A 9,785-nucleotide genomic window follows, 5' to 3' on the forward strand; every position below is an offset into this window, starting at 1 on the left:
GAAAAAAAATAGAAGAGGGAGGGATTTTAGTGAGGCTGCTCAAAAATGCTTTCTGAAAAAATATGAGTTGATGAAAAATTTTGGAGAACCAACTGAGAATTATTTCAGGTATTAAAAAAAATATATATCAAGAATTAAGCAAAGCAAACTAAGAAACATAAATGTTCCTGGGCCATCATAATGAACAGTAAAAGACCACACAAACTGCAGCTGAACCTTCTTAAATTCATCTCCTATTTTCAAATTGTCTGAAGTGACAGGATATGAAAGATCTAGTCTTGAGTAACAGTAGAGTTATCAGTTGATTTCAGGTGCCTTCATGTGTTACCCAGAAAACATCAAGTGTTAAATTGCTGTAGTTCATGCAGAAGGACTAAAAGGCAGACAGAACTCAAGCCAGGAAGAAACTCAAAGCCACATCAATACTCCAAAATGATATCAGAGCTGACAAGGAGCAGAATTAGAGCTCAGTGACTCAGCTCTGGGTGGAAGTGTGCCACTGCAGGTGTTGGAGAAATCCAGCTCAAAGGAGGAAAAGCAAGTCAGAGCAAACCAAGAAGAAGCCTCCTGAGTTGCAAGGGAAAAATCAGCCATTCTGAGATCATCACGAGGATAACAAAGTGCAACTCTAACCAATTATGCACATGACAAACATATTTTCAGCGTCTGAACATCTTATTGGGAAGGTATGAGCCGCAAAGAAAAGGCAGCCTGCTGCAGAACTGCTTGCCTTTCTTGCTAAAAAGGAAGTGAGCTGCAAACAAAAGATTAGTGAAAAAATGAGGTAGATAAAGAGAGAGGCAAATAGATTTTGTGAAGTAGAAATATGATGTGCATAGTTGTTTCTTCTTTTGAATAGCTTGTTCATTACTGGAAGCTCCCTCCTTTCACTCACATGTTCGGCAATATACAGAATAAATGAATAAGCTTTGGCTTCTGTTTTACTTCTCCATTTGTCATGGCTTCCTATCATTTTTCTCTCACTCCTCTATGTTTATTGCTTACACATCTCTTCTGTCTCACGTTCTACGTCTCTAGAAGTTGTGCAAGCACTTTGTGCACTACCCATTTCATTTCCTGTATGTTTAAAGGCAGTAATTTTTGTATTTACAATAGTATTTGTAGAGAAATCACAGTACTTCTTAGGTAAACAGAAAGCTGTGCAGCAAAAAGTGTCTTTGGGAGACAGAAGCTGCATTATATATTTTTCTCTTTTACGAATGTCTGTGCTGAAGCTTTTGTTATTGAGACATTGTAATGAAAAGCAACAGAGAAATGAGAGCACTGTAGGAGAACTTGAAATGGAAGAATTACTGCTTGAGCAGGCACGACCAGTCTGAGAGCAGTTACCAAACAAAATTCATTGCACAAATTCTGTGGGACACAAAGATAAGGTCTTCATGTGAAAAGTGTATTTAACTGTATCCCTACTGTTGACCTTTTCATGTCATCTCAATCCCTGCAGAGCAATCTCAAAGTGCATTGACTAGCACTCCAAGCCACACTGTGGTTTTGAGAAGACTCCAGCTTTTTCCCTTCCTTTGCTGGAGATGTCTCTGCACAAGATATATCTGTTTATTCCTTTTCTCCTCACCATATATCATCTGCAGCAGTTTGGTCAGACAGACATATCTGGAAAAATGAATTGAATTCGGGCAGGATTAAAATGACCTTTAATTGCAGTCTGATTCCTCTCCGTATCTCACACTGTAATCCGGTGGTGTTACAGTATGGAAAAATTGTCTTGTGTATAGTAAGAGCAACTAAATAATAACAGGCTGCCACTTGTTGAGATCTCCAGAGAGCAGCTCTCCCTAAAAAGGGAAAGGAATGGGACTGAAGTGAGAAACGTGTCAGTGCCCTAACACAGATGTTTACTGCACATGTGCAGCAATGGAGGGGACAGGAATGGAAGGGAAAGAAATTGCTGATCTAATCCAAGAATAGCTTGCTCAATATCAGAGGAAGATGATAACATGAGACAGATTTCTCACATTTCCTTATTTGCCATTGTGCAAAAATAACCAAGCGAGATATAGCCTTTGTACTGATTTTACAGAGAAATTTCTTTTAAAATTTTCCATTCACTCTCCATTCCACATAGTGCTTGAAAGATAGATATTTGGATCTGACATCTCTGGGCCTTGTTCAGAATGCCTTTGGCTTTGACTTAATTCCTTATTTTGCAAGGAAGTGAAGTCGGTGTGAGTATCTAGGCCAGGAATGGGTAAGTGGAAGGTAAAAGCATTCTACTGAAAGTCAAATTTAGCTCTGTGATATAAATATTACAAACCAAACGAGTGTAGCTAAGGGCAACATTTCTTTAATATGCCCATGAGCCAAATTCTTTGCTGAATCATACTGCAACATACCGTAAAAATCAAAGCAAAATACAAACTGGAATGAAAATCTCAGTGGGTATTAAATCTGAAATTTGACACAGACTGTGGTGTTATAAGACAAGAAGTCCACCCGAGTTTGCTTCTTCCACCTCCAGAAAGTAGGCGTGACATGATGCAGGTCTAGATCCAGTCTGTAATGGACTTTCCAGCAACCAGCACTTCCAATAGTACTTCCCTTTTGTTTGGTAAAGGTTTGAATATATACACTGTACATTCCTTTAAGACATTATTATTTTATTTTTGTTTTGAAATGTTAAGCTGTTGCATGCATTGTCTGTATTTGGAATAAAACAGAAAAACAAAAACCAAACAACAACAACAACAAAAACCCTCCAGAAAAAAAAAAAAACCAAAAATGGTTTGTGGACCACAGTAGAGTAGTTTAGATCTGACTGTATTATCCATAAAAATTGGCATATAGTCCCTTTCGTTCTGCCTTCAGTGCCACGAGATTTAAAGGAAATAGCTTTAGCAGGCAGCTGCAAACAATTACTAAACTTCTTAGTGGAACTCTACAAAGTTTTGAATCTGCTCTGCTTCTTCAAAAGTGCTGATTTTTGGAAAGAATCCCTTCACTCCTCTTACAAGTAAGTCTTGTGCTCCCGATATGGCTCAAAGACCCATCTCACACTGTGTCTCCCTGAAGGCTGTGGGCTCTTCAGCAGCCACTGTTGCATTCAGATTTTTTCCTTTGGGTAACAAGAGAAGGAAAGCAAGAGACTTTCCCCATATGTTTTCATTTCTGCTCTCCAAAACAGATTTCCTATTTTTCCCCATTTGCTTCAGTGTTCAGAATTTCAAAGTGATGGAAAATGGCTGCTGGAGTGGGAAAGAGGGAGAGTTGTATACTTTCAGTAGGAAATTTTCTATTCATCCAAACATGGTCCTTTCTACCTGAAAGGAACTGATTGAGAAATGCTGTTCCTACAAGTTTTTCTGATCACTGGACTAAGGAATCTGTGGTTAGGAGGGAGATCCAGAACGATGTGCTGAAAATGTTTAACCCCTTAGAACAGTTTCTAAAACCCAGGACTTGGGAAATGGATCGGGGAGCAACAATTAAAAAAAAATTAAAAAATTAAAAAAGTAACAGAAAGGTCAGCATAAATAATCAAGAGATAACAGTGTTTTGGGGGAGCATGAACAGTGGTCGTCTGATTTCCTCACAGAGCCATTAATGACTTTGTGAAAGAGAAGAGAGGAACTTGCTGCATTCCAGACATGTCTGTAAATATTACACTAGTCTATTTATTACTCAGTGGCCTAAAGTCACATTATATAGACCATTGAAGGTCAACAATTATAAAGACTCCTAGTCACTTGTTAACTATTTGCTTTTCCTTCATTGCTACAGTAAAAGAGTAACTTAGGCACTGATTAAACCTAGGCACAAGGGTCTGATAAACCGGAAATGACCGCACCACTAGGGACAGCGTATTGCAACATGCAGACAGACCCAGGAATGGGAAGTAGAAGAAATAAGGCAGATGCTTAGTAACTTCTCTTTCTCCTCCCAAACCTACATCTGCCAGAAAACTTCCCAAGTTCTTAAAGTTGCAGATCTTGTGCAGAATTCTTTTCTATCTCTCCCATAGGCATTTTCCTAAAACTTTTGGTTTTCACCTCAGTACAGACACAAAAGCTTTGTACATTTATTAAGACCTCATCTTCTTCATGCAACATAGGCCTTTGTATTATGGCTATTCATGCAACACGGAGTTATCAGCCAGTGTGGTGTGAATATTGATACCGAGGTATCGGATTAAGACACTGAACATGTGCTCACATAAAGCATCAGCCCTTTTTTAGACAGTAATGGTTTCATGCTTCCACTTATGTAAGTACATTTACATGCTGATCAAATCTCTACCACCTTACAGATATTAATCTAATGATAATCAAAAATACCCAGGGAGTGTAAGACAGTAAATGGGTGGGTTTCATCACATGTTCATTTGGGCTAATTTGTGACAAAACAGGTAATATACACAACATGTAGGAATATTTCCATCTCTGAGCTTTTTGTATCTTCCTTATGTTGTATTCCCTTTGTTTTCAGCTAGTGGAAAATAATGGCTATCCACCAGAACTGCTTGCGACATCAAAATATTCTTACATCATGGAAGTGAGCATCATGGAAAAAGTAAGTATCTCCCTGTCAGTCTGTGCTATCATGTCATTAGTTAATTGTTCGCATGGCTAAATGACCAGCTTGTGGTAACTACATATGCGATGTTAGCAATATTCAATATCCCTGAGTTCATGTTCTGAAAATCTCTGCTATTGCTTTTAGTTCCAGTGTCCAACTAGAGTTTGGGAATCTGCATGTAGAAAACAATGTAACTGAATCATAAAAGCTAAAAAGCTCACTTAAGATAATAGTGTATTTATGGGCACTATTGTCCTTGATTGTTTGTGGCATGTAAGTTTCCCTTCAGACAGAATATATAACATAAATCTATCTGTCTGAATGTGTTAGTGGTCTCTTTGATGCATGATTACTTTCAGAAATCTCTGGGATAGATCACACATGTCTGTACTGAAGCAAAACTGTGCCTTAAAGGCATGATCTGCCCCTGAGAAGTTGATGTTACACCCTCACTCACTGGACTAGTCCATTTTTGCACAGATCTTTTTACTGTTTTAAATTGAATTACTGATATGTTCAAGACTGACTGTAACAGGTGTGGGAAATAGCAAGTTCTTATTCTACACAGATTCATTGGATTCATTGGATTGCTTCAGTTGGAAGGGACTTTAAAGATCATCTACGTTCAACCTCCCTGCTGTGGGCAGCATTGCCACCCACCAAATAAGTCTGCAGATGGTCCCATCCAACCTGGCTATGAATGCCTCCAGGAATGGGGCATCCACAGCTTCTCACAATCCTCTTAGTAAAGAATTTCCTGCTAACATCTAACATAAATCTCTCTCCTTTTAGTTTAAGGCCATTCCCCCTCGTCCTATCAGTATTTTCCCTCCTGCTTATAAACTCCCCACAAGTACAGGGAAGCTGCAATGATGTTTCCCCCGAGCCTTCTCTTTCCCAATCTGAACATGCCCTTCTTCTTCGGCCTTACTTCATAGGAGAGACACTTCAGCCATCTGATCATGTCTGTGACCCTCCTCTGGAACCTGATCCAACAGCTCTATGTCTTGTGCTGGGGGCCCCAGACTTGGCACTATGCCAGATGGGACCTCACAAGGGCAGAGCAGAAGTGGGCAATTTCCTCCCTCTCCCTGCTGGCCACCTCTCTTTTGATGCAGCTGGGATACTGTTGTCCAGCTCTTTGTCCACCAGGACCCTCCAAGTCCTTCTCAGTAGGGCTGCTCTCAACTAGTTCTTCTTCCAGCCTGCACACATACATGGGGTAGTCCTGACGCACATGCAACACCTTGCACTTGATCTTGTTGAATCCCCTTAGGTTCATGTGGGCCCACTTTTCAAGCCTGTGCAGGTCCCTCTGGATGGCATCCCTCCCTGCTGTATCAGCTGCACCATTCAGCATGGTGTCATCAGCCAACTTGCTCAGGTTACAAGTATAATCAATCCCACTGTCTGTGTTGTTGATAAAGATGATGAAGAGCACCAGTCCCAAGATGGACCCCATGAGAACACAATTCATGATCCACTTCCACATGGACATAGATAGAGCTATTGACTTCCACCCTCTGGCTGTGACCATCCAAAAAATTCTTTATCCATCATATAAGTCCAGCCTTCAAATTCATATTTCTCCAATTAGAGATAAGAATACTGTATGGGAAGATGTCAAAGGCCTTGCACAAGTCCAGATGGATGAAATCATTTGTCCTTTTGCTGACCAAAGATGTCCCTCCATCATAGCAGGTCTCCAGGTTGGTCAGGCATGATCTGTCTTTAGTGAAGTCGTACTAGCTATCTCAGGTCATGGCCTTGTCTTACATGTACCTTAACATATCTTTCAGGAGAATCTGCTCTATGATCTTTCTGCTTCCTCTGCTTAATTTCTTATGCAGGGTCCTCAGAAAGCTGTCCTTAAAGAGCTGCCAGCTCTGTTCTGATCCTAAGTCCCTAAGGATAGTTTCCCAGAGGATTTCATCCAATAGTTCCTTAAACAGCCTGAAATTTGCTCTCCTAAGGTTCTGGGTCCTGACTCTGCTCTTTGCCAGGCATATGTATATATATATATACATATGTATGTAGAATGCATATATTATATGTATGTAGTAAGTACTAGAGTAAGTATCTCTAGTTTTGGAAATTAAATCATCACTTTTGCCTCCAGTTTTCAATAAATGCCTCAGCCTTGCCCAATCCCATTCACACAGCAGCAGGAGTCTATTAACTCATAATAAATAATAGTGTATCCCATGGACATTCTCATATAATATTCATTCATTGTGCTTAGAGAATGTGTGTACTATTTATAACAAGCTGTGTGACAAAAGTCCTTTTTTTGTTGGTTTGATTTTGAAGTAGAGCAGTTCCACCCACAGTGTGGGTTAGTGCTGAGATTTGTGTGTAATAGTCATTCTGTATCGGGGAGAGAATTGTGTTCCCAGGGTGACAGTGATGATCTGAGAGCTACAGTGCTTTTGGGGCACTTAAGGGAATTTGATGAATTTATCTCCCCAGTGCTCTTTTGTGTAAACCTGCTTCTTAGCCTGGAGGGAGCTTGAGTATCTCCAACACAGTTGAAATACCTGATTTGCCTTTCCAGTAAGTGCCTTGGGGAAAAAGTCCTCTAAGGGAACAGAATGTCCCTTTTAAGGAAGGCACAGTTAACTTCTCCAGGGCTGTAGCAAAGTGACTCCCTTCACTTACCGTGAGACTCCTAACTCCCAAAAGAGATGCCTATGTTTTTTCTTAAAAAAAAAAAGAAAAAGAAAGAAAGAAAATAATTGTTTTGTTTTTGTTTTCCTACAGAATATCTCCAGAAGAGGATGTAGCATCAGCCATTTCCCCCATAACTAGGCAGGTTTTCATAACATGCAAAATTTCCAGTTATTGGCTCCTCTGATTGATAGACTCATCTCTCTTTTGTTGTAGGAATATTCTCCGAGTAACAGACAAGGGACTGTTAAGTGAAAAGAAATGGATACATCAGGTTTAATCTTGTCCAATGAAGCCAGACAGCAATGAAACTCCATGGAGAAGTGAGGATTCTTGAAGGTCTGAGCTGGCAGAAAGGGTATCTGTTTGTTGTAGAAAAGATGGGATTAACATTTCCCATGTTCAGAGAAGGAATCAGAGGCCAGCTTCCTGCCTGAGTTCTCTAAACACCGAGACTTTGGCTGAAATGAATCTCTATCCAGCATCTTTCTGGCTGTTTTTTATACAGAGTCAGATTTTCTGCTGTTTTAAGACTATACAGAGGTTAGGATAGGTGCACGCAGTACCAAGCCTCTAGGCTTAAGGAGAAGTGCTGAATGAGTCTGACCATTCAAGACAATAGTTCTGGGCATGCTGAAGAGCAGAACCATAAGTGCCTGGAGTGCGTTCTTGGGAAAAAAAAAAAAAAAATCAATTACAGATTTTAGTTGGTTCTTCATTTGGCAGTAGCTAAGTATGGTTTTTGAGGAAACTGGTTTTGGCACTGGAGCTTCTCTCTGTGGAGAAGATAGTGAAAAGCAGATGTCCTGCACACTACCTAATGGTTCCGCTCTGGCTTCCCAGATCACTACAGCTGGCACATGCTAACATGCCTCCAGTTTATACTGGGCATCCACAGCCTCTCTGGTGTTTCCTAGAGAGGTCACAGTTCCTGGACATAGCAGAATGCTCATGGTGAGTCCCACCTTTTTTGAACACACTCAAAAAGTCAGAAGAAGGAAGGGCAAGTGGGACTTGTTAGACTTGATAGCTAGTATGACTGATTCCCATCAACATTCTTTTATTGCTGCCTCTGTCTTGGAAGGCTGAACTCATGTCAGTGGCCTGGTGAATACACAGAAGGTCTGGTACCTTTAAAAGACAGGTTGCTATGCAAGACAACTGCTTGTGTGAGAGAAGTAAGTTGGACATTAGATGCGCTTCCGTCTGCAGCCCATCTGATCAACACAAGCTGTATGCACATGTGCAGATTTTACACGTCAGACAGCCGAGGCAAGTACAAATAATCCACAGATTCTGCCAGTCAATCCACCAGCTGCAAAGATAATTAGGGCAGCTGAACACTTTGGAACAAAGGTGCTACAAAGCTACAAGTGTTTGCAGTTGTCATGAACTGACAGACTTGTTGTTGTCGAGGCTTGAGTTCACTTCAGTGCACAGTTCCTCACCATTTCCCATTCAAGTTATTCCACGGAGAAATACATTACTGAGATATTTTAAGCCTGGCTGCTGGACTATTACTACTAAAAAATCCAAGAATTAGAACATAGTATGACGTAGTTCATTCTTTCCAATTAGGACTGTAATATAAAAGGATTTAATGTATGACTTTGGGATCAATTCTGTGTCTTTGGAAAGAGCAAATTCACCCTGAAAGGACAAATTCTGAACCCAATTTGGAATCTATTGTCTGTTAGGAGAAACAAACAACAGTTAATAGCTGTATGGATTCATGTGTCATGTATCTATGTACAACATAAACTACTTCAATGTTACTGATATAAAAAATAATCTCTCCCAGTATTGTTTACAGCTTTCAGTGTGCCCTTGCCAGAGACAATTATTCCTGATTCAGCAAAAATATTTTTTTCTAACGAGTGATCAGACTAGCAAACAACTCATTTACATCAGACGGTTTGTATTTGCAGAAAATGTCTTAAGAGAGCTCTTTAAAAGCAAATGTATTCTGCAAAAAGGAAACAGCAGAAGCATCCTGTGTTTCTCTGTGGTTCAGCAGTACTCATTGCCAACACCAACACAATATACTTTGAAAGATATGTTTTCTTATTCTTACGCTGTGCCTTTTGAGGTTACATTGAGCAGACCTGCTTGGTATCAAAGTCCTCCATACATGCTGGTGATATGAATTTGGATGTTTTTTCTTCCTTGTTTGTCCTTGGAAAAGCGATTGCAAAACGTTTATCTAGCTATCAGTCTTACATGTAAAGAAAGGGACATGATAAACCCTCTTTCTCATCTTTTCAGGAACTGAGAAGAACACCATAACATTCAGGTAGTAAATAACAGTGTAAGAAATCATTTACACACAGAAGTGTCTAATGGCTGAGAAGTGTTTCTTCCATGTGTGCTGCTTGTTTCAGTTAGAACATATTTTGAAATACTCTTTCAAGAACCTTCAAGGATGGATTTGTTTTTGATGTTGCAAGAATCCTTCGTGGCTGCCCTTTGCACAAGAACCTGATGTATTATTGATGGTGGGAAATCCTTGCTTCCGAGAAAGTCTTGAAAGGACATTTGGAGTATGGTTGTTTTCGTTCTTTTTTTTT

The sequence above is a fragment of the Gallus gallus genome, chromosome Z, assembly GCF_016699485.2.
Source record: "Gallus gallus isolate bGalGal1 chromosome Z, bGalGal1.mat.broiler.GRCg7b, whole genome shotgun sequence".
Classification (NCBI taxonomy): Eukaryota; Metazoa; Chordata; class Aves; order Galliformes; family Phasianidae; genus Gallus; species Gallus gallus.